A 10,526-nucleotide genomic window follows, 5' to 3' on the forward strand; every position below is an offset into this window, starting at 1 on the left:
GACTGGAATATAATACAGGTCAGTGTCTTCTGCTGGTTTGCGAAGCATTAATAAACTATCTAAACTGATAAATAACAAATGGGAGATTAAAATAATAGCAGATTTTTCTACTTTTAAATGTATACTAAAAACTGAAATGAAAAGTTTACTTCAGCCAGAAATGTACTTTTACTATGGTAAAATAAATATTCAGCGATATCTTCAAAAGGCTTTTGAATTTTGGTGCTCTTTTTTCTCTGCATAGTGTTGCTATGGCAACTAGTAAATACGGTAAATTTGGTTATGCTGGCATGTGTGTAAATATATAAACCACGTGTGTTAACTTACAACTAACCCCGCGTTAGTTTGTGCCCCGCTCTACCCTACAGTTCACCTCTCCCAAATGAAGCGGACAAGGGGGGGACTTTCTTACAAAAAAAACACAGACGAATAATTTGCACATTTTTTTTTTTTTTGGCTAATAAAAATAGGTAATAAAAAATGATTTTGATGTGGAGGTGAATTGGTTTAGTCTTGACTTCTGGTCGTGACAGTGACTGTGGCTCAAGCAGAGAGGAGCTTTTCCAAACTAAAGTTAATCAAGACATACCTAAGGTCAACCATGTCTCAGGAACGGCTTACTGGCCTTGCTGTCATAAGCATTAATCATTCAATAGGGGAGCATATCTCATATGATGCCATTATTGATGACTTTGCATCTAGAAAGGCCAGAAATGTCAGATTTTAGTTTCAGTTTGTGTTTTCTGTTCTGCAGTGAAATAATTTAATTTTTTTAGTGTGATTTATTCTATATTTTATTTGTATATTATTCTAAATAATTTAAAATATTTTTTTCTTAAATAATATTTGTTTGTACAGAGTATATTTATTTGAGTTATGAGCAGTTTATTTTATTTATTTATTTTTGCAAAAATTGGTCTGTTACGGGATGACATATAGTATTACTACAATAAAACGTGTGGTGTGTACAAAATCTAAAGTTTTGTCATGGTTTTTTTGGGGGGGATGAGGGGGGTTGTCGGGGGGGCGCCGTGAGGGAGACTCGCCCAGGGAGCATTTCAATGTAGAACCGCCACTGAGGGTAAGTGCAAAAAACTTCTAACACATCGAGAAGTGTCTTTCTGCATTACAGAAAGGATTTTATTCATGCACAGAATACATTTTTAATGTTGGACGGTATTCCTCTTAACATTGCATGAACCAGCTTTTTCTCGCCAGAAATAAGTGTTTCAGCATATGGGAGACATGCCTACTTTTGAATGGCTCAAAAGCTTAAACTCGTTGTTACTGCTCATAGAAACACTAAACGAGGCGATCTGAGCGCTGAGGCCCTAGGTTAAATGGACGTGCAAAAAACTTCTAACACATCGAGAAGTGTCTTTCTGCATTGCAAAAAGAATGTTATTCATGCAAAGAACACATTTTAATGTTGGACAGTATTCCTCTTAACACTGCATGAACCAGCTTTTTGGGGCCAGTAATAAGCGTTTCAGCATATGGGAGACATGCCTACTCTGGAATGGCTCAAAAGCTCAAACTCGTTGTTACTGCTCATAGAAACGCTAAACTATGCGATCTGAGCGCTGAGGCCCTAACATAAATGGACGTGCAAAAAACGTCTAAAACATCGAGAAGTGTCTTTCTGAATTGGAAAGATGATTTTATTCATGCACAGAATACATTTTTAAGGTTGCACAGTATTCCTCTTAACATTGCATGAACTAACTTTTTGGGGCCAGAAATAAGCGTTTCAGCATATGGGAGACATACCTACTCTGGAATGGCTCAAAAGCTCAAACTCGCTGTTACTGCTCATAGAAACGCTAAACGAGGCGATCTGAACACTAAGGCCATAACATAAAGCGACGTGCAAAAAAGTTCTAACACATCGAGAAGTGTCTTTCTGCATTGCAAAAAGGATGTTATTCATGCACACACTGTAAACCCTAATGCTGTAACTAATTAATTCAATTGAGTTGTATTAACTTAAATAATTACAATTAGTTTATATTAATTAACCTTTATGAGTATTTAGAACTTTTTTCTTATTTATGAGTTTGTACAAATTAAACCTTTCAAGTAAGCTGAAAATTTTACTGGTTTAATTTAGACAAAATGTCTCTTTTAAAGTTTTATTAACTCAAAATCTTTCAGCCTTGGATTTTGCGTATGACGTCATCCCATGTTCACGTAAATTGTCTTGCCCGCGCTCATGCCTCGTTCGTTCTTTCCAAGATGGCGGATCGGCCTCGCTTCACTCCACAGTAAGTACAATATCCAAATCCAATTAAATTTAAGTAAGTGTTTTAATCCATATATTCACAGTTAGATTTAAAAGTAATGTAGAGTTAGTCAGAATGCGTTTAGATGCATTGCATTACAGAGACGCGTTTAGCCTTGTTTAAATCTTGACGCGAGGAAGCTCCTCCTCTGCCCGCGCTGTAACGTTAGCTTGTGGTCAATAAGTTACACTTTTAACGTTAGTTCTGTGGTTGGGAGCTGTTACTGACCAGCACAATGTTTGTAAAATTGAAATTAAAACATTTATGCCGAACTTATTTTTAAAACTGCGTTATCAACAACATGGATTTTTATTTTTGAAATACTTTGTTTGTGCAGCTTGCATGGCAGAAAACTCTTTTAGCTCCACTTTAGGAGGTTAACGTTAAATATCATGCATTTGCAATGTGTTAATATTTATGTTTCTAATAGAAAACGTTAAAGGCATAAATGTTCTGAGTGTTTTGAAATCAGCAATTTTTATATATATATATATATATATATATATATATATATATATATATATATATATATATATATTAATATTATATAAATTTGACTAGAGGAAGTGTTGAATCCTGAAATAACTGTCTCAACCTGCACAGAAGCTGCTGGCCAATAAGATAATTTTATTTTCTGAAGAAATGAAATGTAAGATTATTTTATATTTGATTTTAAAGTGACGGTGCCAGACACTTTTTAAATTAGACGTATTATTATCTAATTTAAACAGAATATTTTGTCTGTGTATAATATTTTATTTACAGCATAACTATTTTTTGTTATACTGCATGCCAATACTATTTGTATTGAATCAAATATAATATTTTGTCAGTGTACATATATTTTATACTGCATGAAAAAAAAACTTGTTATATACTGCATACTAATACTATTTTCAGTCACATGTTTTTTTGTGTGTGTTTTTTTTCTGTTATAGGTTTCAAGTGAGATAATGGCTCACTTAGAATGCAAGGTGGGTATAAACATCTATCATTCCTCCTCAGACACTACAGAGTAAAGCATAAAACATTAAGAGGTAAAAAAAAAAAAAAGGATAATAATTGTTTTCTAGTGATTATTATATATTTTCTGATGTGGTTTTTTTTTTTTACAAAATTGTCTTTTGTCTGATTTAGCTGTTTGCAGTGTACCAATGTGTTACAAATGAGAATTTGCTCAACAAACTCTATGCACAACCAGACTGCCTCCTACCTCGTTTGATGACCATTTTAAGGCAAAAAGCATCCAAGATGGGCAAGACAGCAGATACCCTATCTAATCTTTTGAAAGTTCATGATGAGCAGGTATGGTTGTTGTCATATGTTAAAGTATTCATTAAAATATAATTAGATTTTTCTTTATTTAGATGTTGTTTTTTTTCTTCTTGTTTTTCATCTTTGCAGGAACTGCATGATGTAAATTCACGACAGACTATCGTTATCAGAGGTCTTCCGGTTTTGCGGCATGATAAAGACTTAGGATTTTTTAGGACCACCCTGGTAAGCCTTCATTCATTGTTTTCACAATAATGCATGTTCTATTGCAAAGATGAAGGTTGTGGGGCATCCTTTACTTACTAAAATATTTGTAGTCACCACTAGTTGATGAATCATGTAATATTGGCTCAGTCATATTGATAATGTTCTAACATGAATATAACATGTCTCTGAATTATATTTTTTAGATTGATAATCCTGAGATACTGACTGAGGATGCTCCAGTGGCCCTACTTACAGTTGTCCATGAAAATGCTGCTCCTCCAATCCATTACAATCCAGTGAGGGTCTCAGTTGTCCCGGAGAATGAAGTGGTCACCACCCATAGCCAACTTCCAGAGGCCTTTCTTGTCTTGTTTGGATTATGCTTCACTTAAAATATCCTAAAGGACTTGCCAAAACTTTTGAATTTGTGCAAAAAGTTTTACTCTGCATGGATGATGGAAAACTGTCTCCTAGCGTGCAAATATTAAAGAATGAGTTGATGTAGAGCTACTTTTTATTTGTTTACTGAAGGCTGGCACTGGGGCAGTAACTTAAAAACATGTCTGTACCTTTAATCGGTAAGGGTGCATTTTAGAATCTATAGGGAAAGTCCAAAACTTCAAATTCTTTCATTTACTTGCTCGTCACTTTTTCCAAGCCTGTTTGAATTTCTTTCTTCTGTTAAACACAAATCATTTGGAGGGAAGCTGAAAACCTGTAACCACTGACTTTCATAATAGGAAAAACAAATACTCTGGAAGTAAATGGTTACAGGTTTTCAGCCTTTTTCAGTTTTTTGGTGCTCAACAGAAAAAACAAACTGAAAAAGCTTTGGAACAAGTGAAGAGTGAATAAGTGTCAGAATTTTTAGCCATTGGTGAACTATCCTTATAACACTGAATTCATATATATTACCATGTGATAGTTACTGTCCTAGACTCTTTTTTTGTTTTTTTTGTTTTTTTAAACTATACAGGAGTCACTTACCAGAATGTGCACTATTTTTTATGAATGCCTCAAGGCTGAGTTTTATATATCAATGTATTTTTATTTATTAGGATATTTTATTTTGTCAAATTGAATTATTTTTCTTGAAGCTCTTATGTTTAAAGTTTAAAATTCTATTAAAAAATATTTTACAAAATAATTCTTCAAAAAATATTTTTATTTTGCTATAAGTCATACTGGGTTTTGTGCATTACTTGTCCCTGAATGTTTTTTTGTTTTGTTTTTTCCTGAGACTTTTCACCCTTTACAGGTGTCATGTTGATTTGTTATATCAAATAGAACACTGTAGAAAGACAGTATTGTTTGTTTGTATTTGCATTCTGGGCATACTTTATTAATTTTATGTCATAGAAACTGTCTTATGTTTATAGAAGGCATGTTTACCGTAAACACTCATGTTGGTATTACCTGTTGGACATTTGTTTAAAAATAAATGTCAAAAATGGTATTGTGTGTTTGCTTGAAATTACAGATGCATTTTCATACATTTAGTGTTTACAGAGTTAGAATTTGGTTAATTTAATTTATGAAACTCAAAATGGAAAAGTTAATTAAAAAAAGTATTTAAAGTTTGGAGAAATTAAACATATTAAGTTAAATGCTATCAAAATGGATAAGCAGGGTAACTTGGGTATTTTAAGTAAGAAGAAAGTATTTTGCGTGAGTACAACAAACTCAAAACTAGATGTTTCTTCTTACTTAAAATTGGAAATTTCATAACTTAAAAAATTTGATGTAACTGATTACCTCAAATTTTTTGAGTTTTGTCAACTTATTCGGGATTACAGTGCAGAACACATTTTTAATGTTGGACAGTATTCCTCTTAACACTGCATAAACCAGCTTTTTCTCGCCAGAAATAAGCGTTTCAGCATATGGGAGACATGCTTACTCTGGAAAGGCTCAAAAGCTCAAACTCATTTTTATTGCTCATAGAAATGCTAAACGAAGCGATCTGAGCGCTGAGGTCCTAACATAAAGTGATGTGCAAAAAACTTCTAACACATCGAGGAGTGTCTTTCTGCATTGCAAAAATGATGTTATTCATGCACAGAATACATTTTTAATATTGGACAGTATTCCTCTTAAAATTCAATGAACCAGCTTTTTCTCGCCAGAAATAAGCTTTTCAGCATATGGGAGACATGCTTACTCTGGAATGGCTCAAAAGCTCAAACTCGCTGTTACTGCTCATAGAAACGCTAAACGAGGCGATCTGAGTGCTGAGGCCCTAAGATAAATGGACATGCAAAAAACATCTAACACATCGAGAAGTGTCTTTCTGCATTGCAAAAAGGACTTTATTCATGCACAGAATACATTTTTAATGTTGGACAGTATTCCTCTTAAAATTCCATAAACTATGGAATAAAATCACTGTCAAAAATAATCGTACGTAATTCAAAGCATTTCTGTGTAATTTTAATTTACTCGTGCTTAATTTAAAACTATTGTATGTAATTATGTTTTTTGTCAGAATTGGATTCCAAAATCTACGGCCACGACAGTTTACAGATACGAGATTTTCTGTGTTTGTTAGAATACAACTCCAAAATTTACGACTATGACAGTTCACAGAAACAACACTTGTTTTCACAACACCTGTGTTACAAGCACGCCATGCGAATTACGACCACGAAGTACGGTGTGCGAAATGACTGTCAAAAATACGTCATCACGTTCCCAGGCATTACTATCCGAATGAAGATTAATCGATTCCCCGAGCCGCGCATGCGCCCCGTCACCGTTTTAAACCAGTGGCGCAAAAATGGCGGACCAGCAACCAGGTGCGCACTCATCATCTCAGGTAAGTTGTTTTTTTCTTCCAAATTCGGACATGTTTAAGTGTTAGTTATCACTAATAACAGTGAGACGATATATTACAGAGACAGGTTAAATATAGTAAGTAAGATTAGCTCACAGAGTAACTTTAGATGTAGGTGCTTCAAGAATATAGGTGTTTAGGAGGTTACTGCAGCCTGTAGCGTGATGAGGTAGGCCTACATAAAAGAATTAGCAATTTTCAGTGTTGACTTACTAACAGCTGTGTACATACACTGTAATACATTGGTCATGTAATATCAGTGTTCACTGGAATATACACTGTCTGCATAATTATTAGGCACATTAATATTGTGGTCATATTTTTTTTCCAAGCACATTTGACCAATTCCAAACCACGTCAATCTTAATAACTACTATTCGTTATTTATAAGTGATATATAATTGTCCATGAAGGCTGGAAGTGAAAAACTCCTTATATTTAGGATGTGCAGAATTATTAGGCACATTTTCTTTTACAGATAAAATGAGCCAAAAAAAGAGATTTACCTCAGACTGAAAAGTCAAAAACTATTAAATGCCCATGAGAAGGATGCAATACTAATGCAATACTGGAATTTGCAAAGTTAAGGCATGACCACCGGACAGAAAAACGCTTGTTGCGTCTGCATTGTCAGAAAAAACAGGTGGATGAGAAAAAATGCATATTAATTGCAAAAAAAGTAAGAATTAATGTTAAGAATTAGATATGAAACCATCAGGAACCATTTAGTCTCTTGAAGGACCAGCCCCACATCCTCTTGTAGCACTCTTTCAAAAATATATTCTCCAGATTCTGGAGGATAAACTGGAAAGAGTGCTACAAGAGAATGTGGTGCTGGTCCTTCAAGAGCCACTCTCAACTCATCTGTCTATAAAGCCTATAAAAAACAGTCTCCATGTATTTCACAACACTTCAGCATGATTTTCTTATTAATTGAGGGTCATTTTTTAGGATTTTTTGCCCAAGCAAAGTCTCTGACATTCCACATCAATAGGTCTACCTCTTTGCTATCTTTCTCTGGCTTCTATCCTTCTACTCAGTGTTCTTGTGACTTTATTACAAATATTCTCAACAAGGTCACATTGCAAAGCCTACATTTTACATGCTCAGATGGATGAGAAATTAAAGGGAAAACTTGGATAAATGAGTAGAGAGATTTCACATGCACTGCATGACATTATAACAAGGCATCACACTGACTAAGAGGAGGTTTGTTGGTGTAGGGAGTGGTAAGAGCTTCAGTCACTAAAACGCACTCTGACCTGACATTACATTTAGATCATTTTCCCCTTTAATTTGTCTCACTTAACCTGGTATGTTCCAGTTCAAATAATGCAATGCTATTTACAATATTTAAAGTAAATATTAACAGACTAAGTTTATGGTTTCATATAGTCAATGTTGGAATATTGAAGTCTCTTTTCTTTATTTTAAAGGTATCTATCTGTGACCTGTTTTGTTATCAACATCAACTCCTTCACCATGATGATACCAGAGCTACTTGAGGGACAGCGATATGTGTGCACATACCGCTTTAGCCAAGACCACTTGGAATTGTTTTTCAACTCCATCAGGGCCTCAGGTAGGAGCTGAGATTGAAGTGAGCAATGTTGTTGAGAGAAAACAAACAGAATTCTACAAAAACACACATAATCAAGACACAAAATTCACACACCTTCCACACCTACTGGATACAGCTGTTAAAAACACACTTGTCTGAAATACTTACCTGGAATATACTTACCCTTTTAATTTCAGGTGGATGGAACAACAATCCAAGTGTTGCTCACTTCCAGAATTATTTCCGGCGCATTATGGTCCGCTGTGGCATTGCTCCAGGGAAGACAGGCAACGTTCAACCACAGGATGACACCATGTGTCTGTCAGCTGTCAACATGTCATCTGTGGTGCCAGCTGAGGTTGACGATGACAACATTGCATCGTCTCCCTTTCAGCCAATCTCTGGTGTTGTGTTGGACCACAGTTATTTAGCAACAAGCTTTGGGTGCCTAACTGAAAACTTGTTTACATTGCGGGATTTGTAGTTAGGCAAGTCATGAGAAAACTTGCATATGCAATGTATGTCGTAGTAGTTTGGTAGTTTCGACCATATCATCTGCTCACCCTCAGAAACAACGGAGGCCTAGTAATATCAAGTCAAGGTACCTTTAAGGTGATCCGCTCGGCTGAGCACTGCATCCGACGGGCCTCTAACATCAACTCATCAGCCCATCAGTGCCCAGTGTCTCTGTTAAACAGAGTTGTGAAAGCAGAAGTAGGGTCTGAGGACATATTTGGTCTTTGTGATCACATTGTTGACACAAAATGGCATAGACAACCACCACTTTAACTTAATTTCACTGGTTGTCTGTACCTTTCATAAGTTGAGACAACACCATGTGGCAAAGGTTCATACTTTGCAACTGCAGAGCAAAAGTCTGAGGAAGAAACTGTGTAAGGTAGTGTTGTTGCAGGGATATTAAACACTTAGTTTTAAGGATGCTTGACCTGTCTTATACACTGTAATCTTTTAAGAAGCTGTAGTAGATATTTTCATGAACTGGATGTTTTCAAAGAATGGTTAACCTGTGTTATACTGTAGCCTAATCATAAGCTGTTGTAAATACTTGATGTTTTTCACACTATGTACGCACGTTATGTTTGTTTTTGTGTTATATAACCATTTTACGCTGGGTCATTCTATTGCATGCTTGCTGATGTACAAAATAAATCAGTACAATTCAAATGTTTTAATTAACATGTATTTTTAAGTATGGATATCACACCATTGAAGCCATTTTGTGTGCAGTAGGCTAAGGTAAGTAACAATAGTTAATTTTAAGTTCACTGAAGTGGAAGAATAATAAACTTACACCTAGTTTTGAAGTAGATTAATATCAAAAGCTTAAATTTTCTCTGGACTCGATTATAAATAAATGTCTGTCAGTTGGAACAAACCAAAAAACTAAAAAAAAAAAAACTAAAAAAAAAAAAAAAACATTTGAGATTTGGACGATTTATGATTATTTAATTTCTGCCTAGATGCAGATGTCAGGTTTCCCATCCTAACATTCTGAGGTCTGTTGGTCAGGAAGTCCATAATTGTTTTTTTTTTTTTTTGTTGTTTTTTGTTTTTTTTTTGCTTTGTTTAACTCATGCCTTTATTAATTAAAATTTTGCTCTATTTATTTATTTTTTTATATATACTTTATTTTATATTATTCAAGTTTTTTTCATATCACTATCAGCATCCTTGTAATTGTTTTGTGCATTGTAGAACAAATTAATTAGTTATGTAGGTGTGTCTAAGTATTGTATATGATATCACATATTTATGATAGAACATAGATTAATTAATTATTTTACTTATATCATATAAGTAAAATAATTAATTAATCTATGTTCTATCATAAATATATGTCTGACATTTATAATAAACCAAACGGCTTGACAATCGGTTGAAAATTAAGGAAATTAAGGTGATTTTAATCGTTGATAGTTCTCTGCCAATGTTAACTAATGCAGAGTAGAGGCGGCTTCCCCCTGACCCAAGAATCCCCCGCATCGTTCCTATGGACAGCAGCGTCAGAGGCGACATCTAGTCAGTATACATATCTATGGTTTAAAACGGTGACGGGGCGCATGCGCAGCTCGGGGAATCGATTAATCTTCATTCGGATAGTAATGCCTGGGAACGTGATGACGTATTTTTGACAGTCATTTCGCACACCATACTTCGTGGTCGTAATTCGCATGTCGTGCTTGTAACACAGGTGTTGTGAAAACAAGTGTTGTGTCCGTGAACTGTCATAGTCGTACATTTTAGAGTTGTATTCTAACAAACACAGAAAATCTCGTATCTGTAAACTGTCGTGCCCGTAGATTTTGGAATCCAATTCTGACAAAAAACAAATTACATACAATAGTTT

At 34.7% G+C, this 10,526-nt stretch overlaps 1 long non-coding RNA gene across 1 annotated transcript; it reads left to right on the forward strand.

Annotated features, from left to right (window-relative positions):
* Window positions 1-3,425: 3,425 nt before the first annotated feature.
* On the forward strand, window positions 3,426-4,751 carry LOC141293296 (uncharacterized). The gene is made up of 3 exons (XR_012340709.1): window positions 3,426-3,587; window positions 3,687-3,782; window positions 3,968-4,751. It is a non-coding gene; the product is annotated as an uncharacterized lncRNA (long non-coding RNA).
* The last annotated feature ends 5,775 nt before the right edge of the window (window positions 4,752-10,526 follow it).

The sequence above is a fragment of the Garra rufa genome, chromosome 20, assembly GCF_049309525.1.
Source record: "Garra rufa chromosome 20, GarRuf1.0, whole genome shotgun sequence".
Taxonomy (NCBI): domain Eukaryota; kingdom Metazoa; phylum Chordata; class Actinopteri; order Cypriniformes; family Cyprinidae; genus Garra; species Garra rufa.